This window comes from Mauremys reevesii, unplaced genomic scaffold, assembly GCF_016161935.1.
Source record: "Mauremys reevesii isolate NIE-2019 unplaced genomic scaffold, ASM1616193v1 Contig52, whole genome shotgun sequence".
Classification (NCBI taxonomy): domain Eukaryota; kingdom Metazoa; phylum Chordata; order Testudines; family Geoemydidae; genus Mauremys; species Mauremys reevesii.
The window spans coordinates 150,745-160,391 of NW_024100865.1; the positions used below are offsets into that span (position 1 = coordinate 150,745).

Genomic DNA, 9,647 nt, shown 5'->3' on the forward strand with positions numbered 1-9,647 from the left:
ACTGAGCTGGACCGCACCGGCTTCCTCCGCGGGGATTTAACAGGCTCAGAGCTCCGGCGGCTGTGGGGAGCCCAGAGCCCTTTAAATCCCTCCTGCCCTCCCACCGCAGCTCCGGCAGCCGGGCTGGGGCTGCGAATTAAAAAGCTCGGTGCTCCCTGCAGCGGCAGGAGCTCTGGGCCCTTCAAATCCCGGCCCCAGCCCGGCAACCCTCTGGCTCCCTGCAGCCGTGGGAGCTCCAGGCCCTTTAAATCCACACCCGAACCCGGCTGCCAGAGCTGTGGGGGAATTTAAAAGGCTCTGGGCTCCCTGTAGCCACGGGAGCTCTGAGCCCTTTCATTCACAGCCCCAGCCTGGCTTCCAGAGCTGCAGGGGTTATTTAAAGGTCTCTGGGATTCCCGCAGGCGCGGGATCTCCGAGCCCTTTAAATCCTGGCCGCAGCCCGACTGCCAGATCTGCAGGGGGAAATTAAAGGGCTCTGGGCTCCCCGCAGCCGTGGGTTCTCTGAAGCAGAGATGAAGATAAGCCATTACGGACCAGTACGGCGTACCAGGAAGAGCCAATATGCCGTGCCGGACCGCACCGGCTTCCTGAGCAGGATTTGAACGGCTCAGAGCTTTGGCGGCTGCAGGGAGCCCAGAGCCCTTTAATTTCCCCCCGCATCTCTGGCAGCCGGGCTGGGGCCAGATTTAAAGGGCTCGGTGCTCCCCGCAGCCGTGGGAGCTCTGGGCCCTTTAAATCCACACCTGAATCCGGCTGCCGGAGCTGCGGGGGGAATCTAAAGGGCTCGGGGCTCCGCGGCAGCCTGAGCCCTGGGCCCTTTAATTTGCCCCTGAGCCCAGGGTTAATTTAAAGACCCTGGGGCTCCCAGCCACAGTCGATGCCCCAGTATCTTTAAATCTCTTCCGGTTGAGGCCACGCCCCCTCAGGATACTGGCAGTACCGGTAAGTCCTGGAAGTTACTTTCCCCCCTGCTGTGAGCTCTTTAAATCCCAGCCCCAACCCACTTGTTGGAGCTGCAAGGGGAATTTAAAGGGCTCTGGACTCTCTACAGCTGCCAGAGTTCTGAGCCCTTTAAATCCCTGCCGAGGAAGCCGGTGCGGTCCGGCACGGCGTACTGGCTCTGGCTGCTACTCCGTACTGGCCCGTACCAGCTTACTTTCACCTCTGGATTAAGTGACGGTAGAGGTCGTGAGACGTTCCATAGAGCTCTCCTGGCCGCAGTGCCCATGACAGAAGGTGGTACGTTCCGTTCCGCCATGACATTCATAAAGACATCCCATCTTTAAGGTCCATGTCTGCTAGGAACTGAGCGCGTCTGGGTCACGGCCCGGACTAAGTCGAGCATGTTAGAACCATTAACCATAGAGCCTTTGTACACAAAAGCCCCTTTATCGTTCCATGAAGAGAGATTTGTAGCCTGGCCCAGCTTCTTTAGCAGTACGAATGCATTTTTCTTAGAACACTTCTTCACGTTATCCAGCACCTGCTGAGCAACAGACTCTGAGCTCTTTGGTGTTTCTGGGGAGTTGCAGTTACATTCTGTCCCTGTTCTGGTAGAAACAGACTGATTTTCACTTTCTCTGCGTCGCTCGGCTTCACGTACATTAGGCACCTTTAAAGCTCGGCGCTGTAAGGTTTAGCCTTTTAGTATTCGGCTCAGTTGGTTCTTTGAAGAACAGACTCATTTCAGCATCCAGTAAGTGAGTTGTGGTCGGTCGTTAGGCCCCCTGAGGATACAGAGGTCACCAGTGTTCTGAGCGAAGCATCAGATTTTTCCCAACTCTCTTTAGAATGCCGGTTTTTAGCGCCCCCCCCGCCCTCTGGGGACACAGCGTCCATCAGTTTTCTGAATGAACCATTAAACTGTTCCCAAATACTAGAATATAGGGGAGCAGTGACGAGCTTATGGTTTTGGGAGAATGGTTTGTCAGTCCTTGGTGTTTTATTCACAACCCCTAGAGCGCATGCTCCGGGTTTGTGAATGTGTGTGGTTCTGCGCACGTTCAGAGTCCCTCGAGCGCATGCTCCGGGTTTGTGAATGTGGGTGTTTTCTCAGGGTTTGTTGTGGCAGTGGCCGCTAAGGAACTGGAGTTGTGGTTGTTGTTTACCAGAGTCTTGTTTTGCCCTTGGGTTTGCCGTATATGAGATTTGGACTGCCTGGATGCTTCATCTGCACTCTTGTGCTGTTTTGCGTTGTTAAAAGTCTCAAAGCAGATTCCTGGTTCTTTGGCGGTTCTGGGGGAGGTGTCCTTGTAGCGCGGACTAAGCGTTGTCAGAAAAGTTGCCCATGCCTATGGGGGGTGGGGGGAACCATTTTACAAAACTGAACTTTACCATCTTTCTCACCCACACCTATGTATTCACTTCAAATACAAAACCTCACAGAACAACCCAACCAATAAGCAAAATATATTTACTGGGCTTCTTCCATCCATCAGTCACTGATGCTGGTGAATTTTCCCTTTCAGCTGTCTCGTTCCCTTTTCTTCTGAGCTTGTTTTCCCTCTGCTCTAAGGATCTCTCATGTTTTCACCGTACTGTGGAGCAAACAGCATTATTATAAAACACATGAAACCGTCTTGTAAACTTAAAAACTAAATATTCATTAGGGTGTTTTTCTGTTTAAAAAGTCACAGCTTTAAAACAAATCATCCAGTTCAGGCTGTACGAGAAACACCGGTTTTGAGTTTATTTCTACCACTTAAAACATAAACCAAAAAACAACAAACAAACAAACAACAACAAAAACCTCAAACATTTTTTTAAAATACATCTCATTTTGCAGAATAAAAACCAAACTGCTTTTAAAATCCATTTTAAACCACATTTTGCACAGGAAAAAACCCTGTTGGTTTGAAACAAACCAAGTACTTTTACTTGCCCAGACCCCTCTCTCACACAAATTAGCAGCTTTAGAAACACACTAAACCAAGTTTGCCTCCATATACTTTTCAATACCCCCCCCCCATGCATTTAAAAGTCAGTTGCAAAAAAGTTCCCTTTCACTAAGGGATCAAGTGTTGCAGGCACATGCTTGTCCCGTTCCCCCATGTGTGTTTGGGCCTTCAGGTTAAAGAACAAGCAAAAATGTTAGTTACTATTACCACCAAATCCCTATACAAACTGTGCAATACTTAAAGATTTTAAAACAGTATTAAGCACAACTATAGTTAAAATGGTTTTTACCTTGGCCTGGTGGTGAACTGCAGCTTAACATTCTGGGTCCATGCTAAGCAGATCACGCTGCAATGAAGATAGGCACCATGATTTTCCTAAGACAGCCTGGGCAAAGAGTGGCATTATACAATGTATAGTTTCAGAGTTCAAGCCAGCCAGCCCTACCTCTGTCTGCCGTCCAGCAGCCTTCCAAGAAAGTTTCTTTTGAAAAGGACAGTCTCCAACAGACCTGACGTTTTTATACCATCTTAGCCCATTGTTCAAACAGACTTCAGCATAGTAGCTAGCAGGTTAATTTAATCCCCACGGCTCTGAACTAATAGATCCTTAAAGACTTTAGGCACCCCTCCCGCAGCACCCCCTGTGGTGATCTGGGGTGGGGGAACCAAGCTGTCTGCACAACAGGGCTTTTTTTTTCTTTTTTCCTTTTTTCTGTAAGTTAAATTAAATGTTTCTGCGGGGCCTTCTTAGAGTATTGAACAGTCCCCATTTCCAAGCGGGGGGCCCTTTGCAGATATCAATGAATGTCTTGGGGCTTGGTTTTTTTTTTTTAAACACATTTCTTTCATGCTTAAAGTTTGGGGTGGGGGTGTTTTCTAGAAAGAATGACCCAGAGCATTCGACCAACTCCAGGGCCATATTTAATCTGTCCAATAGTGTTCCACCAACTCCTGGGGTCATATTGAAACTGTCTAATTGAGTTCTGCCAACTCCAGCAGTTATATTGAAACTGTCCAATAGCATCTGCGAATTCCTGAGGTTTTATTTCATTTCATATTAATCAGAACTCACCATCCACCCTCACCCACCCCCATCAAATTTAACCCTATGGCAACAAGGGTAAGTAATCGCAGTCACCCTGGCTATTCAGTGGTGGTGGTGGTGGTGGGGGGTGTTAAACCCACTCAGTTCAACAGGATAAGTCAACTGTATTGTACTCAAACACAGGTCTGATCAGCCTGCTTGTTTTACTGTAAGCACATTTCTTAGGATTTTCCCCCCACCCACAACATACATTTCAGCTTTTTGCTGTAAATGGGTCACTTTTACACTCAAAACCCACAAGCGCTAGCTTCTCACAAACAATTGATTTTTTATTTAAAAGACATACAGCTCCTTGAAACCAAGCCAAGATGCTTCATTAACACTTTTAGCTCATTTAAGGGCCAAAGGCCTTTGAACAGAAACACAGATAGTCACAAAGCCCTTTTCAATAGGGTTTATTTTAAAATTTACAGCTACCAAGTTTTCTATCGCATGTTTGTCCCCTCACCATTCTCTAGCTGAATCCTTTTAGATTCCTTACAAATAGTCTTTTCCTTAAGCAGGAATCTGTAACTTTTTGTGCAGACTAGACGGCCAATATCACGCCGTGTCGTGGATAAATGACCCCGCATTGTGTTTGGATCAGAATCACACGAGGCCCCTTTATTACGAGCATGCCGGGGGTGGGGACCAGCAAACTGGCTTACCCCTGAATAGAGATTTTTCAACAATTTGTGGGTCCTTGTTCACATGATTGCCATAACTGGAGAAATGCTGTGCAAGTGAGTGAGTGGAGACCCTGACTGTGTTTTAAAGAAAATGAACCAGAAGGTGCCTCCAATTTTTCCACTCCAGCTGTAAGCAGGTTATTTTCTTTAAAACACAGTCAGGGGCTCCACTCAACTGCACAGCATTGAACAAGGTCCCCCCTTGCACTAAATGTTCTTGGCTTAGGCACAGACATTGCACAGCAGAACCTCTGGCAATCACGGTATTTAATCAGCTTTCCAAACCCAGCTCAGCACATAGGCCCCAGAGCTTGTGGTTTATATCCACTGAAGTCCAAGACACTCAGTCGTGGGGCTGTTGGCCTGGCGCATCTATGACACGGCCCTTGCAATCTTCACAAAGCTTTTCCCTCAGGCAGTGCTTAAGGGCAGCATAAACAGCAACGCGTACAATAGTCTGCGTGACTTTTTTACGCTCACGACGTGGCACTGGCTCAGTTAGTTCTATGCCAAGCCTCCTCCGAAACCCCTCATGGCCATCATCCTCAGAGTCCTCTTCAACAATTTGTATCGGCATTGAGCAAAACCGAGGTGGGCCCAGTTCATCTTCCCTGCTTGATGCAACGCTGTCCAGGGCTTCCAGGCAGTCTAGAAAGGCATTGTCGAGCTGTTGAGAGATTTTCAGAACAGAAACAGTGTAAGCGCCACAGTGTTTGTTTTTAGATTTACACAACTCCTGGTTCCTTACCCGTTAAGAAGCGATTGCTTCTTAATCATTCATTTACCTGTGTGACGTCTTTACCATTCACCTTGTCCACTGGTGACTCCCCCCAGCCTCAATCGCATTCCACCTCTAAGTGGGTGGACAAAGAGAGGCCACCATGCTCATTGGGGTGTCTCACAAGCAGTTGGGTTTGGGGTTCTGGTTCCGGTTTATCCATCAATGGCTGGGCCGAAGGGCTCCCCTCGGTCACTCCCTCCTCCTCCTCCTCGGCACTGTCGCTGATGTAGAGCTTTCTCCGCGGATAGTCAAAGACCCTTGGGATGAAGACAGTCTGAAGTTCTCACGGGGATGGTGAAGGAGTCCAGGTTTCCTCTCAGCAGCCTTCCCACGATTTCTAAACCATGTGTCCTTGGTAAGAGATGGCCTCATCTGTCCGGCGCTGGGACTTAAGGGGTAATGGTGCTGCACTCTGATTGGCAGAGGGCCTTGGGAGGAGTTCTTAGTGGGGTCATACGGCCCACTTCCGGGTGGGTCACCCTGCCCCAGAATTCTCCCTGATTGGTCAAAATCTCCTCTTAGGGCAGTCCTATCAGGTCAAACCCATCCTAATTGGTAGATGGCGGTCGGAGGAGTTCTTAGAGGGGTCACACGACCCACTTCTGGATGGGTCACCCCACCTCAGAACTCACCCTGACTGGTCAAATCTCCTCTCAGGGTGGTCCTTCTGGGATGAAACCCATCCTGATTGGTAGAGAGTGGTGGGAGGATTTCTTAGAGGGGTCACATGACACACCTTGCTTCCAGTCATGTGGCCACCTTGACCCCGGAGTTAAACCCCCCCATGGGGCGGGACTTCCGGTGACAGGTGGGAGAGACTAAGGGGTCAACGGGTAGGGCTTGGGAGGGTCAAGGGGAGGGGTTAGGGTTTGATTGATGGTGGCATTCCTGATAAATACCAAGATTCCATGGATAACGTGGAAAGAAATGTGGACTCGTTACCTCTGCACCGGGACTATGACTGCCCTATTGACCTACCACCTTGGTTGAAAGCTGCTTTTCCCTGTATTTATGCATTGTTGGGACCAGAATTAGTGGATCTCCCTGCGTGCAGTCATGAAAACCGGTCCTAAGAGCAGGCCCTTTTGGGGAAGAAGAAATGTGGGACTCTGCTACGCCTCTCTTTAGACAATCAGCTCCTGAACAAAGTGATCATTTGAAACCATGATCCTCTGCTGCGAATCCCACAATTGTTGGCTCACAGGAAATCTGCAAAGGGTTTCATCAAACTTCATCTGCAAGGATTTCCAATCTAACCCTCGTTTGGCCAAGAGACAAATTGAAGACAGATTTCAAAACAGACGATGGACATTTTAACGGTCTGATATGCTAGTTGAGCTAACTAAGGGTCCCCTGACCTTGAAACACTTCATCAGTGATGTATTTGGGGACAGTGTCATCTATTCGGGTGAAATACGTCTCTTTTTGGAGAACCCAGAGCAGCACACGCAGCACATCCGAACCTGGAGAGGTTTCGGCAGCATGGTCTCAACACAGAATGGGAAAAGCGGAACCTCCAGCCAACTCTCCACAGAGTTTTGGGGGTACATCCTCTCCCCAGAAGATGTTACCATTGATGCAAATAAGGTGGAAGCCATTGATAAATGGGGCGAAGTTGGAAGTCCTCAAGAAGTGCAGCGCTTCCTAGACTTCACTCATCCTGTGAAATCGAGACGTGCTGGCTCTCAGTGATGCTTAGACGGAAAACCACGCACCCCACACAGAGGTTGGAACCACCCACTGCCCAGTTGTCCTGAGGAGCCATGATGTCTCCAGGAGCTGTGTGAAGGGCACAGGGATCAGCCTCTCAAAGGTAGGGGAGGGTCGTGTGAGGAGAGGGTCTAAGAGAGGAGGATCATGGGCTAGGCTCTGTATTTGGGCTTGGCAGGGATCGAGAGAAGGGAGAGGGCTGTTAGAGGGCAATGCGAGGTGGGAGGGGGGTCGGAGATGGGGGCAAGGCCTGAAAAGTTCAGCTGCTTTAGATCAACTGTGCCAGAGAATCACTGGTTGAAGTGACTGAAAGATCTGAGCTGGGGCTGGCCAAAATCCTCCTCCTCAGATGGGAACATCCCAAAAGTCTGTAGAAGCTCAGCCTCTGAGGTGAACGTTGTGGCCCTAACCTCTCTCTGCTCTATACCTCACAGGATTCCAGCCGGCTGTTCCAATCCAGGAGGAAAACTGTGCCACCGAAGTCTCCCAGCACCTGGTCAGTGAAGTGCCACTTAACCCCGCTGTGATGCACAGACCTTGCCCTGGCTGGCTGCACAGGGCTGAATTTCACCCTGTCAGAGCGTAAGGAAATAATTGTCTGAAAGCCTTTTTCTTTTTGGATGTCTGTCTAGTGGGAAAGAACCATGGGGATTTTTAGCCTGTTTTGCCCCCATGCCTGGTGCTTCAATGATGCAGAGACGTGCTGATGCATTGGTTGATTTCCCCACCTTTTAATCTACTCTCTTCTTCTCTTTTGACAGGTATTCTAAGGGTCCCCCGTGCATCATATGGGCATTCTTGAGTGTGCAGATTGCATCAGACCTGCACCTGAATAATTAATAGTGACTGAAATATGCAGACACTAAAGTTCTGCAGCCAAATTCTCAGAAACCTTCCTCTTCAATGTAAGATCAGGATTTTGGTTTAAATTTATTTTTATTTAAAAAAAATTGCTAAGCAGATGCTACACTGTAAGAAGAGGAAAGAGAATCAAAAACTGAAAGATTGTTACTAAAACCAGTGAACAACTGCAGAGAGTGGAGACCCGGCAAAGCAAACAAATGAATACTGTGAGTAAATAACCTGAAAGCAAATGGGGAAGAAAACCTCATCTGGGTAATTGTGGCTCTTGGGACAAAAATTGGGTTCCTGGTACGTAGCCTGGCTGAGATAATCCCTTTTCCCTGGGATTCCAATGTCATTCTCTGTGTGGTGTCCTTATTTTATTCCTAGGAAAAAGATCCCCAAAGGAGATGTAAGGATCCGGAACTCTAATGTCTGCCAGAAACTTCAGCCACCTTCACAGGTAGAAGTCACTGGCTTTCCTACTATGCCACTAGTGCTCTTTCTGCTCTCCAGGTCTGCTCCCTTCAGCAGGACAGAGACACCCCTTAACTCCCCGAGTCCTGATTTCCTGCCATTCAAGGGGCTGAGGGTTTGCATTGCCCCCACCCCCACCATCAGAGACTTTTCCTATGGGAATCTCCCCAGAGCGGGGGAGAAATCTGTTCTTCCGTTAGAACCAGTCTGCTCAGTAAATCCACCCACACTGACCTCATCTCAGATGCTTTGTTTATCTGAGATTAGTGGTATCTTTGGAAAACCCTTAGCGTGTTGAGGTGTGAGGTGGAGCAGGGAATACAGGAGCACCAGCAGATTCCCCTGAAGAACACCACCCTGTCTTTCTCTGGTCAGGCTAGGGCTCACCGTCCATTGTGGAGGTGAAGACCAGATGAGAGCTGCTGGATTGACCTTGATGTGCCATGTCCTTGTGTGGATGAAGGACCTACATCTCAGGGATGGCCAGCAGCAGATGTAACACATGTGTCCAGGAATGGGCTAAATAACCTACATTGAGAGGTAAGTAAAATCGTGGCCACATATAGACATCACAGGAATTGGTGGGGATTGACCCAGGGTCCTTCAGCACAAGCCCCTCTCACTCACTGTCAACAAATCCAGCTCCACTCACTAGACCACACCCCATTCCAGAGCCCCAGATCCCAGGAGCCCTGATTCTCAGACCCAGGCCTCACATCACAAGGCCAAACCTCCTCCCATTCTGTGCCCTGTAGAAGGGACCATTGGCAGAAACCTCCTCTGCATTCCCCCTGTCAGAGACTGCGGCCACGGGTGACAAGTGAATAAGCTGAGATCTCCCCTGTGGGAATCCGAGGGCTGCACATTTGGGGTTTCACAGGGACGGCGTCTGGCAGCCATTGACAGAGTGTTCCTGGGAGGAGATTTTCCATCTCTAACAAAGGGTTTCTGTTCCCCCAGATCTCAGCCGCTCAGCAGAATGCGGGAGAGCCGAGTGCTTATGGGCTAGAGGGTCCCAGGAGTCGTTGTGCAGCAGGGGCAGTGTCTGCAGTCACCATGGGCCACACCCTGCGCTCCAGACAACCCAGGCTGGTTCCCTGGATTGCAAAGGGGACTTTAGCTTGTGGAATTGGTGCTGGTGCCTGTGTCCACAACTGGGATGTTTT

General features: G+C 49.2%; 1 long non-coding RNA gene across 1 annotated transcript; it reads left to right on the forward strand.

Moving 5' to 3' along the window:
• The first annotated feature begins 7,928 nt into the window (after nucleotides 1-7,928).
• LOC120394375 lies at nucleotides 7,929-9,012 on the forward strand. The gene is made up of 3 exons (XR_005592266.1): nucleotides 7,929-8,231; nucleotides 8,395-8,467; nucleotides 8,857-9,012. It is a non-coding gene; the product is annotated as an uncharacterized LOC120394375 (long non-coding RNA).
• Nucleotides 9,013-9,647: the final 635 nt, after the last annotated feature.